At 41.2% G+C, this 24,569-nt stretch overlaps 1 protein-coding gene across 5 annotated transcripts in view; it reads left to right on the top strand.

The window, feature by feature from the left end:
* Positions 1-24,569, top strand: part of LOC127641023 (receptor-type tyrosine-protein phosphatase S-like) — a 266,090-nt gene that overhangs the window by 39,412 nt on the left and 202,109 nt on the right. For all 5 annotated transcript variants that reach the window (XM_052123760.1, XM_052123758.1, XM_052123757.1 and 2 more), the window contains exon 2: positions 15,691-15,755. The gene's annotated coding sequence lies outside the window, so the exon portion shown is untranslated. The remainder of the gene's footprint in view (positions 1-15,690; positions 15,756-24,569) is intronic.

Here is a 24,569-nt window from a genome sequence, read left to right as displayed (position 1 = left end):
AACGGGACCAACAAGCAAGACGAACTGGCACCCTGACGGCACACACGAGGAGACTAAAATAGGGAGAGAAATCAAACCGGTTAACAAGGGTGCAGGTGAAGCAAACAAACTAATAATCGAACAAGAAGAAGGGGTATGACGCAAGACAGAGGCACGAGGAAAGAACAGATTCAAAACAAAGCCTCGTGCTCTCACAAGACAACAAAAATCCGAATGGCATGAGCGCACATCGCCAAGACAATAAGGCAACGCTCATGCCAACCGACAGACAAGATGAGGGAATGCGTAGCAACGCCATACAAAGCGATGCCACGCATTCCCACACTAAACAAAGCCTGAGCGTACATGCACGCAACAGGCGACAAAACAAGATAGGACACCTTTGCGAGAGTTCGGCCACACACAAACCCGACACCTCAGACCGAAGTGACCTAACCTCAGCACAACGTGAAGACCGCTCGTGACCCAGTGCGAACGTGCAATCAACATGAGAGATGGACAGATTATTGATATGTAATGCATGATTTAAATGAATAAATCCCAACTGAATACAGTTCGAAAGACTCTACGCTGTCAATTACGGGTTCAACTACTGCCGCACCGAGTCACGTGCAGGGTTGGACTGGTAATTTTCCCGTTGGGCTGATGCAATTTGGGGCCAATCACGGGCGGACTGGCCATCGGGAGGACCGAGCAATCTGGTGGGTCGACTGCGAAATATGTTGAATGGGCCACGATAAGCCAAAATGAGCCGCCGCGTTAGGCAGAACGGACCACAAAAATGGCGCCGCGATATGCAGAAATTGATAGTTTTGGCCAGTTGGCATGTAAAATCCCGGGCCGATTTCTCTTCCCAGTCCAGCCCTGGTCACGTGACACAACAACTTGATGTCGATCGTCAACAAAAGTTCCTCTGGTAAGTTTTTTCATTGAAACCTGTTTGGTTGTAAAGAGTAGCATCTCTAGTTTCGTTTGATATGCCGCTTTAGGTGCTTTTCAAACTGTTCTGAGACCAGTGCAGACAGTTAAACAACATGATAAAAGCAATCTGACTTTGCTTGTTTATTAGGGGCGACTAGTTACAAATCAAAAATGGAAACGGAAAATAGGAGGTATAGATGATTTGGTGGTCTTATCAAGTCTAAGCTGGTTTCCCAACGTGGCCAAGCTAACAAGTCCTCAAACCCTAAACCAGCAAACTAGACCATCTTGACAAATGGAAACCAACATGAAGGCCAGCTAAGACCATCAAATCACCTTCACCAATTACCAATTTCTATTCAATTGGCCCCTAAAACCTTAAAAAGCGTAACGTTTGCCCACAGAAAGATTAATCGCCTTTCAGATTAGCTGATGCTGCCTGCAAGTCATGTCGGAATTATCTTATTTACTGAATTAGGGCACGTGAACGGCGCCTAAATGTCGCATTTACAAGTGAGAAACTCTGTTTCCGTCAAGCTCTGATTTTCCGAGTTGGGGGCGTTAAGTTAATAAATCTTGGTTGAAACTAGTTGTTATTAGTTATAAATTCGGTTATAATAATAATTAATAATAATTCATTATATTTATATAGCGCTTTTCTAGGCACTCAAAAGCGCTTTACATAGTATAGGGGGAATCTCCTCAACCGCCACCAGTGTGCAGCATCCACCTGGTGTTATCTTATGCAATGACATTTAGACATTTTTATGTGTGACTCAAATGTCCTAATACTTTTGGGGTCACTGTATAACATCTCCCAACAGAAGTAAATAAATCTGTGATGTGTTTTATAGGCATAGCCGTCACTTAGCCGTCATCCGATCCGGACAGCAGGAATGCTGAGGCCGGTTTTGATGTACACTGATGACTTTAACCGAAGCACAGGTTAATGGACTGTCTGTCTGTAACCTACAGTTGTATTTTTCCTGCTCTAAGCTCTTTAGAAGCATTTTAACCCATATTCCCTGAACAGTCACTCATCAGTGTCTGCATTCAAAACCCTGATATATATATATATATAATAACTAAATACATAAAACTGGAAATGTGAACGTTGTACCAAAGATTAAACAAATGACAATTGACAAAATACATGCATTATATATTACAATAAATAGAATTGGAAAAGTAAGAATTATAGCCATGATTACACATTATATGACAATTTACATAATATATATATATATATACATATTTTTTTCTCCCCTAATCTGGAACGCCCAATTCCCAATGCACTCTAAGTCCTCGTGTTGGCGTTGTGACTCGCCTCAATCCGTGTGGCGGAGGACGAGACCGGCAGTTGCCTCCGCGTCTGAGACCGTCAATCCACGCATCTTATCATGTGGCTTGTTGAGCGCGTTACCGCGGAGACCAAGCGCATGTGGAGGCTTCACGCTATTCTCCGCGGCATCCACACACAACTCGCCACACGCCCCACCGAGAGCGAGAACCACATTATAGCGACCACGACGAGGTTACCCCATGTGACTCTACCCTCCCTAGCAACCGGGCCAATTTGGTTGCTTAGGAGACCCGGCTGGAGTCACTCAGCACGCTCTGATTTCAAACTAACGACTCTAGCGGTGATAGCGTCAATACTCGCTGAGATACCCAGACCCCATACACATTATATATAACAATATATACACATAATTGTAAAATGAAGTACAAATTAAAGCCAAGAATACACTTACACCATATGCTCGCTGATAGAAACAAGTATCTATAATGTGTAATAAACAGAACCACATTTTTACGAAAGCCAAAAAACTGTTTTTCCTGTCTTAACATTAAAATGCACAAGTGTGTGTTGCCTTTTGGAATTTTAAATAGCTCCTAAAGACCGTGTGAACGTGTAAAAGATACAGAATCCCTCTTAAAAAATCAATGGGGTAGGTAAAGGTGTGGGAAACGCGTCTCCCTTCACCTCTTTCCTAATTATCTCACCCCGAAGAAATCGACTCGAGGCCACCAGCTCTTCTTCTGCTGCTTTAAGTCTGACTGCTGTTTTGATTCGTTTAATCCAGCGAGACAAGAGCCGGAGTAAACGCAGCCCCTCTGTAACCCAGCCCACTCAAAGAACTCTCTGTTTGACTGAGAGAGAACGTTATCACCTCATCTTTCGCTTTCTGCTAGGCTAGTGTGGCCGTTCTTTTAATGGATTCTGTCAGAGATGGTATCAGGCGGAGATCCTAGAAGCTAACACTGCAGTTGACTGTATCTCGAATCAATCGAGCGTGTATGCTTTTATTTATCTGTGGCTATAGAGGTCACGACCAAGAGAGGTTTTAAGTCAGGATAGTGTTAGCAAAGATGAAGAGAAATTCCAGACTAGCATTACAGCATTACTGTACAGGAGAGGTTTGCTAATATTTAGAGGTGGGTGAAAAATCCATATTTTATTGTATGCAATATTTTTGCAGCACGACACTGTATCAATTTTCTAACAAGAATCAGTATTTTTATTTTTCACATCAGTATTGTTGGGAAAACCACCTCTAATCCTTCTCGTAACATAATGTAGCTAATACTATCTAAAATGCAACAAAATTGGCTAATAACATAATGGTGCATTTGCGTCATGTCGGAATTAACGTAATTCTGAAAAATTACGGACAAGTCCGTCATGTGTGTGTGTTTGTCTTTTGTTTAAGTTTAGCATTAAAATATTATTTACATTGCCAAACCGGTTCTCGCCTCCTCCTTTCCATCGACTGCGTTACATTGGTGCCGAGAACCCGGGAAGGAGGAGGGATACACCGTAGTAGAGTTCTCGCCACTACCGTCCACCCCAACGGAGCAGCCGTGGCCATCTGCCGGGGGACGAGGAGCCCGGCCGCCTGGAAGTGGAGGAATGGCAGCTGACCGCGAGGGGAGAAGGGGCTCCTAACCGACCACCTGGAGTGGTCAGGGCCGCTGCCAGGGGCAGAGGATTACCCTACCAGCCGCTGCAACGCGCCGGGGTCTGAGACCGCGACCGGGGAGGGGCTCATTCCGACCACCTGAAGCGGGAGAACCGCTGCCAGATGCGGGGGAGACCCCTTCTGTTCCCCGAGAACACGGCAGGGCGTTCCGTCCGCCAGGGGCTAGAGGACTTCCTCTGATCCGCCCAGAGCGGCGCGGCTGTCGTCCGTTAGAGGGTGGAGGAGTGGCCGAGGAACAAGCTACGGCGTATCGGAGAACTGGCGAGTAAGTGTTTTTTTTTTTCATTTCTCTCTCTCTCTCTCACTGCTGCTCCGTGTTGGCCTTTTCCCTCTCGTTTAAATTTTACAGTGTTTTTTTGGGGGGTACTACACTGTTACAGGTAGTACCCCCCCATTTTTATTATTTCTGTTTCCCTCCCCTTGTCCCCTCCCTCATCCAGGTTGACGGGGATGACCTCCCGGCAGACGGGGTGAAAGGCACGCCCCTCCGCAGGAAAGGGGGGGGGGAGGGGGTATACGTCATGCCGGGGGCTCCCCAGACTGAGAGAACGAGGGAGGAATGTGGCAGGGCGGAGGGCGGGGCCGGGTCGTGATTCTACACACCCAGATAATCAAGCGTCCGAGAGAGATAAGGGCCGACTGCGGAGGATGGTGCGGGAGAGAGAGATCATTTACGGATATGTCCGTCATGTGTGTGTGTTTGTCTTTTGTTTAAGTTACTCATTAAAATATTTTTTACATTGCCAAGCCGGTTCTCGCCGCCTCCTTTCCATCGACTGCGTTACAGCGTTCATGTCTTGGTAGAACATTTAATGACATGTTGTAATCTTCTATAAAAGCTCAGACTTCTGACAGCAGCACAGCTTGACTGAAATCGTCTCGTGTATTAATAAACACGACGGAACCAAGTAATGCTACGCTTTTCCTAAGCGATTCGATTTACGATTTGTGATCGGTGGGCGCTAAAGTAGACGACTTTCCCACAGACTAATATTTAAGGAGGGATCAGAGCCAAAGAATTGCAGTGGCAAGTTTTGTGCAAACAAGCACTCATATTTTCATCAGAATAAGTAAAAATACAGTTTATTTACACATTTTAACATGCTAGTTAGATTTCCCCCATAGTTTCTGCCAAAATACGACTCCCATTATCAATCCCGTATTGCTACTACAATAAACTGGAAACTTGTATCATCCATCACTGACAAAAATTTAAATAAAATGGTCATTCATGTTATATAAATATTATTTATTTTTATAGCTATTGAATGTATATATTTAATACTTAGTTCAAAGGCACAATCCATGCAATTGTCAGCAATGTCTTTTTCATATAGCTGTGGTTGGTACATTTTTCATTGCGGCTGACTGGCTTGCAGCCGTATAGCTCTTGTGAGAATCATTCTCCGCTCACTTTGTAGTTTCGCCTCACCAGGCTGTCGTACACGATCAGAGGAAAAGCACTCTGCGTTCACACTTTGAACCAAGCACTTGCACAAACCCCTCTTCAAGTTGTCCTACTTTCTGAGTTGAGGTAGATTCATATCTACCTTCCGCTTTGTCTAAGCCTGAAGTAACTATCTCCATTACTCACACAGTCATGGCAATCGAGGTTTTGCTTATAACGTGGCTTCAAACCGCACTGCTTCAAGTTACTCAGGGCACCTTGCTAAATGGGTTTACATTTTTAATTTGCACTGGAACGAAGATTGCATCTAACGAGGATAGGGTAGCTGTGATGTATTTAGACTCGTCTGAAGATATAATGGGTTATTTCGGTGGATGCCAAAATAAGACGATGGAGAGGATGTACAGTATCTGCGTTACAACTTTCAGAGGAAAACCGGATGCGCTCAATGTCAGCAGGAAATTGGAAGATTGAGTTTTCGAGATCTAGGGGAGATGAAACACTGGTTTTGCTTGACGAAGCTGATTGGACATAAAGTGACAGTCCCAAAACAGAATCAAAATCTTATATCATATGCAATGTAAACAAATAAACAATAAACAAAAAGTCACGCCATTGTTGTTGTGTCGGGATGGGCGAAACGCAACTTTTTAATAGTGCAACAGAGCTACAACCAGTACATTTACATGCACTTATAACATTTGATGTATTTGCAAATTCGATTTTTTTTTGGCAAAGATTGATTTCAGTCAGACTAAATGTTTAAATGGCATTTAAAAAAGACAAATTGGCAATTAATTTCGACTGAAATCAAACCTTTAAAGTAGACCTAGAAAATTAATGCGATTGCAGTTTGGCTCCATCGAACTGCATTAATTGATCCATCATTTGACTAGATGTTGTGAGCATGCTCAGAAAGACAAGAGATGCGTAACGTAAATTTAACGTATTTGTCGTCTTTTGGCGACATACACAATGTCAACAAAAAAAACGGTAAAGTAATTTCTAGCATTAGTAGCATCACCAAACAAAATGTATAAATGGACTGCTTTTGTACGGTAAATAAACACTTGCCCAGTCTTCTATTGGTCGGAAAACGGATAGTTTCGCTCCAAAAACTCATGCCATTGCTTGAGCTAATGTTGCTGTGAGGGGCTGTTCGAGATGCTAAAACAAACAACAAAGTTTTGATTTACATACATTTTAAAACTTCGATTTAAACGTCGTGTAAATGCTTCTTCGCAACAATCAGACTGGTATGATTTAAGTCAGACTAAAACATTTAAATTACATTTTAAAAAGAAAAACGAATATTTTAGTAGACGTAGATTATGCTATTGTAGTTTGGCTCCGTCCAGCTACGTTAATCAAACCACAGTTGGACTCGGCGTTGTGCACATACGTTTGAAAGACAGAGGTGATGAGCAACGTGTATTTAACCCAGCGTATTTGTCGACTTTAATTCAAATATTTAATTACGCATTGTTTCGTGTATACTTGAACAGACAGATAAAGACTGTAGCTCGACTACAAAAAACCTGGTGTAGCTCGAATTTAATTGCACATGTAAACGTACTAAGTTTTTTTGAGAGTCAGCCTACGAATGGCTTACTTATAGTTGACATCATATTAAACTAAGATATGAGAAAGTAGTTGAATGTAACTTTTCACTTTTTAAAATCAAACATCGAAACTTATCGATATTACCATAATGTCTTTTGGCTACCCAAAACAGTAGCAAAATTGTTTATCGTACACGTCAACAAGAAGTAGTGAAGTAATTTCTACGCCACTAGCATCACCAAACGAAATGTGAAAATATATTTTTTCCGAACAGGTTTCCCGAACACTGTCTCGATCTTCCATTGGTCGGAAAATAGATAGCTCTGCTCACAAAACTCATGCCATTGGTTGAGCCAATGTTGTTGTTTCGAGCTGGTCAAGACGCTAAAACAAACGGCAACATTTTAATAGCACAACAGGGTCACAGTCAGTACGTTAACAGGCACTTTTTTTATTTTATTTTTATTTTCTCCCCAATTTGGAACGCCCAATTCCCAATGCGCTCTAAGACATAATGGTGGCGTAGTGACTCGCCTCAATCCGGATGGCGGAGGACGAATCTCAGTTGCCTCCGCGTCTGAGACCGGCAATCCGCGCATCTTAACACATGACTTGTTGAGCGCGTTACCGCGGAGACCTAGCGCGTGTGGAGGCTTCACGCTATTCTGCGCGGCATCTACGCACAACTCACCACACGCCCCACCGAGAGCGAGAACCACTATTATAGCGACCACGAGGAGGTTACCCCATGTGACTCTACCCTCCCTAGCAACCGGGCCAATTTGGTTGCTAAGGAGTCCTGACTGGAGCGTTTAAAATGTCATGTAAATGCTTTAGTCTGACAACAAAAATCTGACTAAAGCATTTACATTAAGACTAATTATTATTTTAGTTCGACTAAAATCTAATTTGTAGAATAAACCTTGATTATTCGATTGTAGCTCGGCTTTGTGCAGCTACGCTAATTGAACCACAATTGGACTTGACTTTGTGCGCATATCTCGAAAGACAGAGGTGACGCGCAACATGTATTTAACCCAGCATATTTGTCGTCTTACCTTCAAATATTTGATTAAGCATTGTGTTGAGTATATTGGACAGACAAATGAAGACTGTTGCTCGTCTACGAAAAACCAGCTGAAATCAGCCAATGAACGGCTTACTTATAGTTGACCGCATATTAAACGGAGAAACGGGAAGGTATTTTAACATCTGTAAAATTTTACTTTTCATTTATTAATATTAGTATGTCCAATAATATGTCAAATTATAACATGCACAATTTTGTAGATGCATAAAAAAATCAGCTGAATTTATTACTAGTATTAGCTATGTTACGTAATTTTACATAAATAGAGTTTTGAGTTTAATTTGGACTCAATATTTAATGTCAACAATTAAAAAAACATGGACATTTTTCCCGCCCTTTTTCAACGTTACTTTTTATTTTGCTATCTTAACAAAGGATAATTGTAAGGTTATTTCCATTTTATTATTTGTATTTAGCGTTGTTATTCCCACGGCTGTTCACGAGCCAATCAGAACAGACCTGCAACGCACCTCTTGAGAACCACTGATCTAGAAGGTTTTGTTTTTCTGAAAAAGGAAGGAGACCATTCACCCTCTTCGACGTGTTCTGAAGCATTATTTGAGTTGACAATCTCTTCAAAAATTATCAGAGACAACGGCGCGCCCTGTGAGTGGCAAAGAGCGCACTGATTCCCGCCAAGAGCTGGTTCATAATGTCAGTGCCTCAAGCGCATTTCATTTCGATAAAAGGCTTTCGCTTCCCTCAAGTGCTCTGTGCGATTGAACAAATGCCGGCCATCTCTTCTAGAGATAATGCAGATGTTGTCATAGCAATCAACATTATAGCTCCTCTCCTGGCTTCTGCAACTTTGTGTGTGTGTGTGTGTGTGTGAGTGTGTGTGTGTGTGTGTGTGTTATTTACAGGGCTATTTGCAAGTGCTTATCTGTAGTAATTTTTTTAATTTGCCATCGAAGCCGCTATTTATCTGCCCCCTTTTGGGGGGGCTATTGCTGTGGTATCACACAGCTCATTTCTAATGAGTATGGATTAGCGTCGGATGATCCGGGCTTTGCCAAGCTCTCGTCCGGAGTTCCAGACGTCAAAGGCAGCTCAGAGTTCCATGGCACAAATCCTACACTAGTAGGATATAGTTATAATATATAACATTATTTTTCTACGATCCACCAGCTCAGGATAAATACAGATTATATGCATCATGTATATTCATAACGAAACCTTAGATTAATTTCATGCTGACATGGTGCAAAATGTATGCGGATGAAGCCGCTGCCTGCTTAGTTAGAATCTCCAGTTCGTGTTTGTGTTCTGTCTTGATATCTCGATAATGGATTTATTGGAGTTTCTTCAACTGTTGGCACTTTAAGAAAACAAGCTCTCTTAAAACACACTGTGCTCACGCTTTACTAGTTCATTTAATTTGTCTACTAACAATATCAAACAGTGGATGTATATGAATCACAGGATCTGGCATTTATTGGAAGAAACACATTTTTCGGATTATTTAGTGGTGAAAATGACATTTAAAAAGAAATCTTGTAATAAAATGGCTGACTCCTTTGTTTGCTATGGCTAATATCATATCACACAATATTTTTAAACTTTTTACATAATTTGACAAAATTACAGCTTGAGTTGTAAATGACTTTCCAAAAGTTTATACATATACATATATGTGTGTATATATATATATATATATACAGTTGCAGTCAGAAGTTTTCAGACTTAGGTTGAAGTGTTGGTGGTGTAGTGGTCTAAAGCACATAACTGGTAATCAGAAGGTTGCTGGTTCGATCCCCACTGCCACCACCATTGTGTCCTTGAGCAAGACACTTAACTCCAGGTTGCTCCGGGGGGGATTGTCCCTGTAATAAGTGCACTGTAAGTCACTTTGGATAAAAGCGTCTGCCAAATGCATAAATGTAAAGGTAAATGGAAAATTCCAGAAAATTATGTCAAGCCTAATTTAGCTTCTGATTGGAGGTGTACCTGTGGATGTATTTTAAGGCCTACCTTCAAACTCAGTGCCTCTTTGCTTGGCATCATGGGAACATCAAAAGAAATCAGCCAAGACCTCATAAAAACATTTTGGACCTCCACAAGTCTGTTTCATCCTTGGGAGCAATTTCCAAATGCCTGAAGGTAACACGTTCATCTGTACAAACAATTGTACGCAAATATAAACACCATGTGACCACACAGACATCATACCACTCAGAAAGGAGACACATTCTGTCTCCTAGAGATGAACGTTGTTTGGTGTGAAATGTGCAAATCAATCCCAGAACAACAGCAAAGGACCTTGTGAAGATGCTGGAGGAAACAGGTAGACGAGTATCTATATCCACAGTAAAACAAGTCCTATAGTCGACATCACCTGAAAGGCTCAGCAAGGAAGAAGCCGCTGCTCCAAAACCACCATAAACAAGCCAGACTACAGTTTGCAAGTGCACATGGGAACAAAGATCTTACTTTTTGGAGAAATGTCCTCCACAAAAATGTAACTGTTTGGCCATAATGAGCATCATTATGTTCAGAGGAAAAAGGGCGAGGCTTGCAATCAGAAGAACACCATCCCAACCGTGAAGCATGGGGGTGCAGCATCATGTTGTGGGGTGTTGCTGCAGGAGGGACTGGTGCACTTCACAAAATAGATGATGACATCATGAGGAAGGAAAATGATGTGGATATATTGAAGCAACATCTCAAGACATCAGACAGGAAGTTAAAACTCGGTCACAAATGGGTCTTCCAAATGGACAATGACCCCAAGCACACCTCCAAAGTTGTGGCAAAATGGCTTAAGGAGAACAAAGTCAAGATATTGGAGTGGCATCACAAAGCCCTGATTTCCATCTGATGGGCAGAACTGAAAGACCGTGTGCGAGTAAGGAGGCCAACAAACCTGACTCAGTTACACCAGTTCTGTCTGGAGGAATGGGAAGCTTGTGGAAGGATCCCCAAAACATTTGACCCAAGTTAAACAATTTAAATGCAATGCCACCAAATACTAACAAAGTGTATGTAAACATCTGACCCACTGGGAATGTGATGAAAGATAAAAAAGCTTAAATGAATCGTGAGGTAGATCATTACAATCTGTGGTTATTCCATATTTAAAGGGGCAGTTTGCCTAAAAAAGAAAGTCATATGGGTTAAGAACAACACGCGGGTGAGTAAATGAAACAGAATTTTCTTTATTGGGTTTAACTATCCCTTAGTTATGAGCGTACAGCTGTCTGGTGCAACAACGCTCCTCTAAAATCCAGATTGGCTCGTATCAACGGGAACAGTGGCTGTTTTCATTTGGCAGGCCTTGAAATAATTATTATTTAGCTTTTAAATAAAACTGGCTATTTTTAATGGATGCAGTAGCTTTTATCGGTACAAAACAGGACCACTAACAAAATGGCTTGGGATAGAGAGATTAATTCAGTAGAGAAAGAGGAATATGGGCTGTGAATCTGTCAAATGTCACGGTTTGTGCGCTCTAGAATTCATCTTTGAAGTCATTATGTACGGCATACTTGTGTGTCTGATGACAAAATGGAAATATTCCCATTAATTCTGATGATAGCCATAACTTTCCCTGACTTTCTCGGGCATAGTACTGCATTTATTTGTCTGGTAACTGAATCAATTGAGTTTTTGATTCAACACTCCCATTGTCATCGGCGCATTTACTGCGGATTTTGGCAATGCATTACATGAAGCCTGTATATTAAATATAATGCATCATGATGCATTCATGTAAAGACAACAAATACTTCCATTATGCATACTTACAATTGTACTTTTCAGTTTTACTTAACAATTTATATATTACTTAAATGTGTAAGTATTTATAAATAATGCTTTATAATTGTAAACTATTCAAATAATGTGTTTTTTATTTTATAAAATTTTTCTCCCCAACTTGGAACGCCCAATTCCCAATGCGCTTGAAGTCCTCGTGGTGACGTAGTGACTCGCCTCAATCTGGATGGCGCTTGACGAATCTCAGTTGCCTCCGCGTCTGAAACCGTCACGTTGAGCACGTTACCCAACGTAGCGCGTGTGGAGGCTTCACGCTGTTCTCCACGGCATCCACACACAACTCACCACGCGCGAGAACCACATTATAGCAACCACGAGGAGGTTACCCCATGTGACTCTAGCCTCCCTAGCAACCGGGCCAATTTGGTTGCTATGGAGACCTGGCTGGAGTCACTCAGCACGCCCTGGATTCAAACTCGCGACTCCAGGGCTTAATATGTTTCCTTTTCTTTATATAATTGTTTTGGTCCTACTATGTACAAACATTGAAATACAATGTGTTTATTGTGCAACTGCATGTTGTTCTGCAAAATTCTCACAAGATTCACAATAGCTGCTACTGAGCTAGAGGTGCGGGTCGGTTTAGGGTAAGGTGTAGCGTTAACGGTGTAGCTACAAATGTAGTTAAATGCAAGTACAATGCAACAACACATATTGACATAATAGGTCAATTGTATCAAATGCTTAACCCTGTTAATTAGACCATTAGACAAACAATTATGTTTTTATGCATCATATTTGGTACATTAGGCTTTAAAGGTCTTTATCCTCTTGAGGCCCAGCAATTCATTTTTGTGCAGGACATTTGTTATTGAGGTTTAAGCTCATACTTCATGCTACTGGGGTGAATCTTGGGGTATTATCAGAGGACTCTCTCGGCTTTTCAGAGATACCAAATATTTGAGAGTTTGGCCATGACAACTTCCTCTTCCTGGTCTATAAATATGGATTGAAGTATATCAGTTCAATTCAGCACGTCAAATGCAATATAATTTTTTCAATAAAGGATTTTGTTCATATGTATTTTATGCACCAAAGACTATATTGACCTTTTTTCGCTGGGTCTCAGTAACTTCTGGTAAGATGACATCATAATAGCTTGTAATGTAAAATAATGAGATCTTTATCATGACAGAGCACACTGCATATTTGAAAATACATATAATTATTAGTTCACGCTTTATATCGTATAAAATATATATGTCAGAATTTTCAAAGCTCTGGTGTTTTTTGTGGTGTGCATGAATGTAATGTAATTTAATGTAGTGTAATGTAATGTAATGGTGGTTGAGAGATGAACCTCAAAAGCCTGTTTTTATATAAAAAAAAATAAAAATCTTCAATAAAATAATATACAAAATTTTAACCAAGCACAAGTTGCTTATATTCAGCAAATACTCATTTTAAATATCAGTAACAATATAATCATTACTATCACTTATACTTTATTCAAATAAGCTGTCATTTATCCCAACATAAGAGTCACTTTCCGCACAAGTCCTCCAGCATTTTAAATAGATCGATATAAACATTGAAACCACTTTTATTCACAAGTTACCACTAGATGGCGCCATAACATGCGTAATTTACATGCCATTGGTTGTTCGGCTCGTCAGCTTGAACAGAGAGTGAAACATGAGCCATCAAACGGCTTTATGGGGTTTAGTACATCACCAAATATAAAGAGGGTACAAATGTATTTTTGGGTGTGAAAATATGCCCTTTTTCTTGACAGTTTTCATGTTTTATTATCTTAGTTGAGAATCAAGATGACACCATTTTGTCTTGTTTTAGTGTTTTTTTTGGTATGTTTATGCTTATGCCTATAACTGGAAAAAAATAAAAATTGCCAATGAGATGTGGAAAAAAAACCTGATTTAAAGGAAAAACAAGTGTATTTTTCTTACACCATTGGCAACTTTATTTTGTCACATTAAAACAAGAAAATATGACTTGAGAAGCAAAAATGCTCAGTAAGAAAATTATTTTGCAGCGTAAAAGGTTTAATTGTTTACAGTGTGATTTATGAGACATATTGAATGCTTTATTTATACATATGTAAGATGAAGTGTTTTTTAAATAGTGGTCAAAACCATATTCCCAGTTAATAAAGACTAATTTGCCCGTGTTTCATAGTATAATTCATAGTTTTTCACTTCTGAAAGTGTGAGCGATCCTCTGCAGTTCGCTGAAGCCTTTTGCTTTTTGTTTTTCATCACAGTACCACCATCTCCAAATTTACCCTGCACCATGATGCTACACCATCTGTCGTTACGGTGACCGCTTCCAGTGCCAGTATGTTGGAGGGGCCGTGACAGAATCATCTACATTTAGACTATTGCTAAAGAGCTCTGAAGAGCACGACTCCACCCGTATCATAATAAAACAGTTTCATATCCAGCTCTGTGCGATCTTTCTTTAAAAGGAAGCCACTAGTTTTAGTGATATTCCTTATGTGATGCAAAGACACATATTTTAAAGTGTCAGATACTGTAGACCCTCTCAGACAGGTGTCCTCTCTGAGCATTGAGGCTAATGTACTGTCACATCCCCTCGTGGGCTAGCACTAGCGTTAGCTCAGGGCCATGCAACATTCTACCTGTTTAATGAAGGATGGAGGGAGTGTCCTCTTGTGCACCAGCATGTGTGCAGAGAATAAATGTCTTGCATTAAACAAATTCCCAGTGCGGGCGCTTGCTCGGTTTGGCATCGAGAGCTAAGAGGGCACTGTGCGGCCCACCCACCCCGCCCCGGGGCCTTCAGGGACCTCTCGCAGCTCTCAGCTGTTGTGATTGGGTAGTCTCAAATTAAAGCGGCCCGCCAGGACGGGGAATCAAGTTCGGCGCTGGCTGCCTGGCTTGTTGTCGTGGAAACCGCATCCCCGGAAGAGGCTGGGGTTTGTCTACAGGCTTGGAGAAGGATGAGTAGAAAGATTAATGGAAGAAACGAATGAACAGTGCAACCAATTTACAAAGAATCGATTAATTGATCATTTTAATGTGCAGTAGATAAAACACTTGAATAACCACATCAATTGTGTAAATAATAGTGTTGTGTATCATCCTCAAAGCAAGTAATATCTCTATTATAAATGTTTAAACGAACATAATATCAACATGAAAATTGCATGTTTTGACTTCGGCTCTGCATGTTGATATCTCCGAGTGGTGATCACAGGCAAAGCAGGTAACACCGAACCATGAGATGCATCTGTGCAGAAGAGCAGTGCTGAAACACAACTAGCGTAAAAGGTTCCTCTGCAATTAGCTTGCAATTTTAGATTTCAACCACAGGTGTCACTAGAGAGCCTAAAGTTCTGTAGTGCAGCTTTAAATTGATATATTTTGTTTCTCTGGGAACAAAAAAAGCATCTTTGTTGCTGTCGTAACCTCCGTTCCCTGATCGAGAGAACGAGACGTTGTGTCCCACTTGCCACAGACAGAACTTTACCGCTGAACGGCCGGGACCTTGTCTCGGCTCCTCAGTGCAAAACCTGAATGAACTTTCCTGCTGGCCTCCCTTTTATACCCGTATGTCGGGGCGAGTGGGATGCAAATTAAACTCGTCAATTCTCATTGGCCTTTTCTCAAAGATCTGAAGGTGTTTCGGGCGATCAAGATCAACCCCTAGTGTCACTTCATTGACACAACAGCTCGTTCCCTACCCAAAACAAGGGTACCATCCCAATAATGGCCTTATACCTTAAACGGTACCATTTTTATTTTAGCTCTTTTTTTTTTGAGAGAGAGAGAGAGACAGAGAGAGAGAGAGAGAGAGAGACAGAGACAGTGTGGTTCTCGATTGCATTGGACATTCTTATAACAAGATATATGTTCTTCCCCAACAGTCATTGAACAGCTACAGAAAGGAAAAATGTTGCTTGTGAACTGCTGTTCATTTGTCAGTCCTTTTCATTAACATTCCTCTTTCATTTTGTGTCTTTGCTCAAGGTGCAACCACGCCACTAAAACCAACCGAAGAATGAAGCTGAAAGAGTTTTGAAAACAACAGAGAGGTAACAACAACTTTTGGTTGTGATGAACTGATGTTAAAGTCAATCAAATCAAAACTGACCATAATTGCGCTCTTAAAGCTTTTAGTCCAACGTTGTTGGTCTTGTTTCGCGAACAATTCCTCATTGTGTTTTATAAGACGTAAACATAAAATGTTTGTCTATGTAATCTTGTTCCACTTATGAATGTCCTTTTCTTTTGATGTCATATAGCCTGTACAAGATATTGGTAAACGTTAATAAATAGTCAAGTAGCTATTTAAGCATTGTTTTAAACTGCTAAATGCTCATTTACCTTTGCACGGTGAAATACAATTATTTCAATGGGAATCGGTGCAATTGTGAATTTTCGTGCGATGGAGTTCCGGTGGCGAAGAATTTCCCCCCACAGGTTTCGCATGGAGTGCTCTTGTATAAACATCTGCCCACAGAATTTAGCCGTGCAAAGGTGAATGAGGCCACGCCTTAAGACGTCCAACTGAGGACGTTTATAAGAACGATTAAAAAGTACGCAGATTGAATGCGTCTTGTTGGAACGCCCCTCAAAGTCAGACACAGATGCCGATGTTTGTTGCTTGTCTGCTTAATAATTGACATAACATAAATGGAAAATGGTAGAGCGTTACTTACGGCAGATTATGCCGCTTAAAATGAGCCCAAACCAAAGCCATTCAATTGAATTCAATGGGATGGTTTACGCAAGAATGGTTTTTGATTTAGACACAAATTTTTCTCCTAGTGTTTCCTGAAAACGGGTCTTTCCAGGTCACATTTATTAAAAATAAAAATTTTAATAACGTCACAAGTGAATAAACCATTACGCATTAGTGGTTACAATTATCGGCTGTAATTGGACCATCAGTATTTTATTTTATTTTATCCCCTTTCCCCCCAATTTGGAGTGCCCAATTCCCACTACTTAGTAGGTCCTCGTGGTGGCGCGGTTACTCGCCTCACTTCTGAGACCGTCAATCCGCGCATCTGATCACATGACTCGTTGTGCACGACACCGCGGAGACTCACAGCATGTGGAGGCTCATGCTACTCTCCACGATCCACACACAACTCACCACACGCCCCATTGAGAGCGAAAACCACTAATCACCACCACGAGGAGGTTACCCCATGTGACTCCACCCTCCCTAGCAACCGGCCCAATTTGGTTGCTAAGGAGACCTGACTGGAGTCACTCAGCACGCCCTGGTTCAAACTCGCGACTCCAGGTGTGATAGACAGCGTCAATACTCGCTGAGATACCCAGACCCCCTGGACCATCAGTATTGATAATATATCAGCCACTTATATATTGTTCACCTCATGTCAAAACACTTTTATCCAATATATATGTAAGTGTATCCTTACTTTTTGGTGTCAATGATCAAGACCCTTGAGTTTAGCCTCAAGCCTGTGTTGGTATCAGAAGCCAAACGGAGCATGTTCAAGAGATTACTTGCGGCCTGAATGTGTTTCTTCTCAACAAGTGGAGTGCATATCGTTGACACGTGCACCCTTAGCCGTAGGTTATTTCTGAGAGAGAGAAAACCCGAGAAATGTGATAAGCTGAATATTGCATGCAGCACTGCTGTAAAGTTATGACATGGGCATTGTGTCTGGTCCACAAAGACATTTCGGTTTTATTACACTCTATAGTATGTGGTCCTGGATTCCTTGTCCTCCCCTTGCTGACAGTAAACCGATTTTATTTGTATTTGTGCTGGAAGACTACTCATTCGTGAGCAGGGCCTATGAACAGCACACCTCATTGAACAAAAGAATGTCCACTTGGGTCTTACTTTTGCAACACATGGTCTCTACTGACAGGGTTGCAGTTAAACAAAGCACTGTTAATCTTTATGCATGCATTGGTGGCATTGTGTTGCACTGGGGTGGTGCATTTAGGTTAGCATGCCCAATGATCCCACACACACACACACACACACACACACACATTGGCTTTGCCTTCCAACTTTAATCTACATTAAAAAAACACACGATCCACACGATCCTCCCCACACACACACACACACACACACACACACACACACACACACACACACACACACACACACACACACACACACACACACACACACACACACACACACATTGGCTTTGCCTTCCAACTTTAATCTACATTAAAAAAAAGAAACAGCAATAAATTACCTTTATTCAATTATCAATGCTACGATAATTTATGGTGGTATTTAAAGAAATGTGAAAGAAGCGCAAGGCCAGAGGTGATGAATTTTTATCGTGCCAGCTTATATTATTTTATGGTGTTTGGGAATCAAAGACGCATAGCTGCTTAGATGTTCCAGTAATGGGGTTCTGGTGGAGTGCTGTGTCGGATGGGGAAAGAGGATCATTTTTTATTTGCGTGATATTTATAATCAGTCTTTCTGAGAGAACATTTGATTATGGGGGTTTGGAGGGGGGTTATTGTCATGTATGCCGTCTTCTGAAACCCAACCAGTGTTTATGTATTTTCTTGTTTTCAAAGCCTTAACGATATGCGGGAACGCAAGGGGTCAATGTTTGGCTAGTTAGCATAGTTCAATTAGCCCCTGCTGGTAGACCCTGTTACTACATGACAAAGAATAATTTTCTTACAGTCTTGTTTTCAAGTATAAATTATCTAAACATTCTTAAAACAAGATCAATTTACTTTAGAAGCAAAATGACAAAATATTTTGTCTTGTATTCACAGAAATCGAACCAAATTTAGTAACATTTATGCTTAGAACTTGAAAAAACTGTTTGCCAATGGGGTAAGATATAAAACTTGATTCTAAGGGTAAACAAGGTTATTTTTTGTAGCCCATTGGCAAATAGTTGTTTCTTGTTGCAAACTCGAATCGCACCAAATTTCGTTAGATTTCTCTGAAAGCAAGATGGAATATCTTATGCCATTCATTTTTATGCAAGTCATTTTTTCTTGTTTTAAGGGTGTTTAGATATTTTTACCACAAAATACTCATAAATATGTTTTTTTTTAAAGTGTACATTATCCTCGGAGCAAAACCCATATTTTGCTGTTGACAGCCATTTAAAAGTAGCTGCATATTTTGACAAAATCAATTTTTAGCATATAAATATAGCATCAATGTAGCACACTAATATTTTTTTAAATGGCAAAGCTGGAAAATATTGTTTGAAACATTTAGTGGTGCATATTTAACACTGTTTCACACAAACACACAATTAATATATATATATTATTATTATTATTATTTTTATATTGATATATATACACTCACCTAAAGGATTATTAGGAACACCATACTAATACTGTATTTGACCCCCTTTCACCTTCAGAACTGCCTTAATTCTACGTGGCATTGATTCAACAAGGTGCTGAAAGCATTCTTTAGAAATGTTGGCCCATATTGATAGGATAGCATCTTGCAGTTGATGGAGATTTGTGGGATGCACATCCAGGGCACGAAGCTCCCGTTCCACCACATCCCAAAGATGCTCTATTGGGTTGAGATCTGGTGACTGTGGGGGCCATTTTAGTGCAGTGAACTCATTGTCATGTTCAAGAAACCAATTTGAAATGATTTGAGCTTTGTGACATGGTGCATTATCCTGCTGGAAGTAGCCATCAGAGGATGGGTACATGGTGGCCATAAAGGGATGGACATGGTCAGAAACAATGCTCAGGTAGGCCGTGGCATTTAAACGATGCCCAATTGGCACTAAGGGGCCTAAAGTGTGCCAAGAAAACATTCCCCACACCATTACACCACCACCACCAGCCTGCACAGTGGTAACAAGGCATGATGGATCCATGTTCTCATTCTGTTTATGCCAAATTCTGACTCTACCATCTGAATGTCTCAACAGAAATCGAGACTCATCAGACCAGGCAACATTTTTCCAGTCTTCAACTGTCCAATTTTGGTGAGCTCTTGCAAATTGTAGCCTCTTTTTCCTATTTGTAGTGGAGATGAGTGGTACCGGTGGGGTCTTCTGCTGTTGTAGCCCATCCACCTCAAGGTTGTGCGTGTTGTGGCTTCACAAATGCTTTGCTGCATACCTCGGTTGTAACGAGTGGTTATTTCAGTCAAAGTTGCTCTTCTATCAGCTTGAATCAGTCGGCCCATTCTCCTCTGACCTCTAGCATCAACAAGGCATTTTCAGCCCACAGGACTGCCGCATACTGGATGTTTTTCCTTTTCACACCATTCTTTGTAAACCCTAGAAATGGTTGTGCGTGAAAATCCCAGTAACTGAGCAGATTGTGAAATACTCAGACCGGCCCGTCTGGCACCAACAACCATGCCACGCTCAAAATTGCTTAAATCACCTTTCTTTCCCATTCTGACATTCAGTTTGGAGTTCAGGAGATTGTCTTGACCAGGACCACACCCCTAAATGCATTGAAGCAACTGCCATGTGATTGGTTGATTAGATAATTGCATTAATGAGAAATTGAACAGGTGTTCCTAATAATCCTTTAGGTGAGTGTATATATATAAAATGCTGTATTTACTGCACAGAAAGCTCATTTCCACACTAAACTGTTTTCAGTTAACTAATGCCATCATTTTCCTGTATCTGTGAATTTTGTCCAAAGTTTTTGCGCGCCGTGTATAAATATGGCATACTTGCATACTTTTTTTTTTTTTTTTTACAACAATATAGTAGTGTATACTGCACTGTAAAAAATGTCTAAAATAATTTTTACGGTAAAAGACTGTAAAAAATTTGTTAATGAGCAGTTACCGGAAAATATACGTAAAAGGTTTTTAATATATTTAAAGAGACAGTACATGTAGTTGCACGGTAAAATGTTGTAAAAATTAAATTTTTTAGATGTAAAAAGTCTGATTTTCCCGTATAATTTTAATTGTTAAAATTACAGTTAAAACAATAATAGGGCATTCCCAGAATTCCCTGCGTGACCCATTACATTTCAGTATATTTTATGGGAACAGTTATGTTTTATGTTATTTTTAATATCAGTTATGTACACTGGCGTGTTCTGTGTTATATTTAATGTAGTTTACTTCATTTTTACTGTATGATTTTAATTTCACATGCTAGTATTCCATTCGCAACATCACTATTATTTGACAAACACAATTGTCCTTTATTTATTGATAATAAATATTATGGAGTGGGACATATCAAAGTGCCAATAGCCTGTAGTTTGACAAACTGCTAAACTACAATTTGCTTCTTGCTATTGTTAGCGGTTAGCCGGTGTTATTAGCTGATACTTTAATGCACAGACATGAACTAAAGCCAATTAAACTCTTTTGATTTCATGAAAACTTTGTCTGAAGTACTTCTGAACTATATAGAATGCCAGGAAGAGGATGTCAATGGAGAACAGTCTCCGAATCCTCAGTATTCATGAAAGAGTAGGCGAGAAATACTCTCTCTTTAAGAAGTGTGGCGTGTATTTTCAGGGAAGGATAGAAGGGGTTATGGTGGTCGGTGCGGTTGGCGCACAGAAATCGATAGGGGCACTAACCGTAGGTTTGGATATGCCCTGAGCTCTATTAATATCCTGAGTAAAGTGTGCTTGCAGAACTGTGCCATCCTGTTGATCCACCTATGAATGGTGCAGATTTTGTGTGCCAGACAGTGTTAGAGTCGCTCCAGGGCACAGTGCATAGTGAGCGAATCCTTTTCTCTGTGGCCGGGTCTCTTCAGGCGTGGGAGCCTTTGCCACAGGGGGCTTGTTTGATTTGGCACTCAAACAAATGTGTGTACGGAAGGGTACTTTGCCGTAAACACACACACACACACACACACACACACACACACACACACACACACACACGCACACACATGCACATGCACATTGGAATAGAGTTGGGAGGGCAGTGGATGGACACCATGTGTGTTTTTAAGAGAGAGAGAGAGAGAGAGAGAGAGAGAAAATATTCTCATGAAAATATTTATCTATATTTTTCTTTTGATTTGGGGATGAAATACGACCTGGTTCATGTTCTTGACAGGTGTCGTGAGATTCACCTTTAAGCCGCCTCCTTTTACAAAAGAAACGTGTGTGTGCTTGTATAAGTCAAATTTTGCGATGTACTGTATGTGTCAGGTCAGAGCTGATATGGGCTGATTAGTTCCTCTCAGTGGCAGGCGATGTGTTTGCTCTGCAGTACTGAGGTGTATTGGCCCTCTGACCTGCTGGGTAAACACAAGCAGAGAGAGTCTGTGCCTTCTCCATTCTCCCTCCAAATAAGGCCAACACGTCCACTGCACAGATCACTGGCAACACGCCATCCTTTACAGCTCAATGAACACACACTTGCTCCCTCTCTCCACAGGCCTCTTGAATTTCTCTCTTTCCGTTACCATCTTTTTATCTTCCTTTTACTCGCCTGCTTTCTCTCATAATGCCCTTTCGGTGCTTTTCTATTCTTTAAAGGGATAGTTCACAAAAGAAGTACGAAAGGAGACGTTTCAAGCAACTTAAACCAGCCTAAGCTGATCTTAACTGGTCTTTTAGGTTAGTTTTGGACTTTTTGTTTTAGTTCGAAAACTCCAAAGAATGTGGGCGTATCTTTTTATCTTTTAAAAACAGACTCATACTCTCCTTCATACTGAAACCGTGATACGATCATGTTTAATATTTATGAAAGTAAACATAAATGACCTCTCTTTCCTTACTGTGCTCTGTGAATTTAAAGATTCTTTATGTGTGTGTGAGCGCTGCCTGTAATGAATTCATAAATCTCGGTAGTGGGTCTTTGTAGATTCCTATCAGGCATGAGATAAGACAGCACAGTTGCATTCTAATAGCTGCCAGTCTTCTTTCCTTTCTGGCTATGGATCAGTTCACTTTTAAAAGACAAAACACACACATACACACAGAGAAGGTCTGTACGTTGAGATGCATTTTACCCAAACAGATGAAAGCCGCTGGATTTTCTGTCTGCACAGAGAATGCACTTCTGTACAGCATTGAAAGGAGGTCCCCCAAGGCTCTGTACTCGGCCCCCCACAATTCATGTTTTTTTTCCCATAAACTTGGCAAGCAGAAGCCCCCACCATTTTTCTCAGCTGTCAAACATAGCAAAAGTTTTGAAAGGCAACTTTTTGAAGGCAACTTCAAAGTTTCACATTTGTGTGACTCAGAAATTGAAAACTTGCCATCAAATACACCCATATGTCCCCTATGGGGACGGTACAAGCTATTTTTTTTTCTCCCCTTTTCGCCCCAATTTGGAATACCCAATCTCCAATGCCCTCTAAGTCTTCGTGGTGACATAGTGACTTAGGAATCTCAGCTGCCTCCGCGTCTGAGACTGTCAATCCGCACATCTCATCACGTGACTTGTTGAGCACGTTACCGCGGAGACGTAGTGCATGTGGAGGCTTCACGCTATTCTCTGCGGCATCCACACACAAGTCAGCATGGGCCACACCGAGAGCGAACCACATTATAGTGACCACGAGGAGGTTACCCCATGTGACTCTACCCTCCCTAGCAACCGGGCCAATTTGGTTGCTTAGGAGACCTGACTGGAGTCAGTATAATAAATAAATACAGTATAATAAGCTATTGAATAGATTCATGTAGAACTCCTTACTACCAAACGTCTGGGCACAGTCGTAATTATCTCTAACACCTGTCCATCATTATAGTGATGTCAGAGGGAGACCTGAAAAGGCAGTACAGACAGAATGAGCAGTAGGGTGAAAATGGCATATTCAAGGTAGTTCTGCGTAGAATGGGGGCACCAAGCAACCAGTGTCGCCCTGGATCTTGCATGCCACAGAGCCAAGGCGCATTCAAACTCCAGGACTTCAAATGGCAAATGGGAACACACATGAAGACGACAGCCACCATGCCACGAAATCTCTCAGTTAGATATGCAGCCGTCCGCAGCAACCAAGACACTTTTGTCACAAACAGAACCGGCAAAACGTGCACAGCGTACTCACACCGGAAGACATGACATTTGCAAATTAATGTTTGTTTTAATGTAACATGTACCTTGATTAATCGTGATTAATCTCAGTAAACAGCTTGCTCCACTTCGGCTACTCTCCAGGAACCAAGTTCCCTGTGTCGCCCTTCAAGTCTCTCACGGCTCCGCCTTCCATGGCTCCACCCTTCAAGTCTCTCACGGCTCCGCCTTCCATGGCTCCACCCTTAAAGTCTCTCACGGCTCCGCCTTCCATGGCTCCACCCTTCAAGTCTCTCACGGCTCCGCCTTCCATGGCTCCACCCTTCAAGTCTCTCACGGCTCCGCCTTCCATGGCTCCACCCTTCAAGTCTATCATGGCGCCGCCTACCATGGCTCCACACTTCAAGTCTCTCAAGTCTCCGCCCCTCGAGCCTCTAATGGCTCCACCTTCCACTGGCGTTGCCCTGACCCCATGCTCCACGCCCTGTCTTTCCAAGCCACCCCTCAAGACCCCCCCATCCCTAATATATACTGTGTATATATATATAATGGGGGGGGTGAGTGTAACGGGAGCCAGCTGACAGATAGCTGTGTAATGTGTATACACTTCACTCTCCTGACCTCAAAAGGTGCACTAGCGTCTGATGCTATTGGCTATAGTCTTTAGCCTCCTTGAAAGCGCCTTCACAATGAAATTAAATACCTAATTTCATTGTGGACCTAAAAGAATGTCAACACAAAAATAATCATTTGCAGCTTGATCCAGCACTATTCTATGCATTGATGTGCCTAAACCAGAGAACATACAGAACACACACATATGCACACACATACAACAACATTGCACTGACACTAAGGACAAAGCATTCCCATTATACAATGCTCATTATGCTGTTATGGATTGCCCATGTCAAGAGGTAAGTGTTTCTTTTTC

This window comes from Xyrauchen texanus, chromosome 50, assembly GCF_025860055.1.
Source record: "Xyrauchen texanus isolate HMW12.3.18 chromosome 50, RBS_HiC_50CHRs, whole genome shotgun sequence".
In the NCBI taxonomy this organism is placed as follows: domain Eukaryota; kingdom Metazoa; phylum Chordata; class Actinopteri; order Cypriniformes; family Catostomidae; genus Xyrauchen; species Xyrauchen texanus.
The sequence above is the reverse complement of the archived record's forward strand: the minus strand, read 5'-3'. Positions and strand labels throughout refer to the sequence as shown.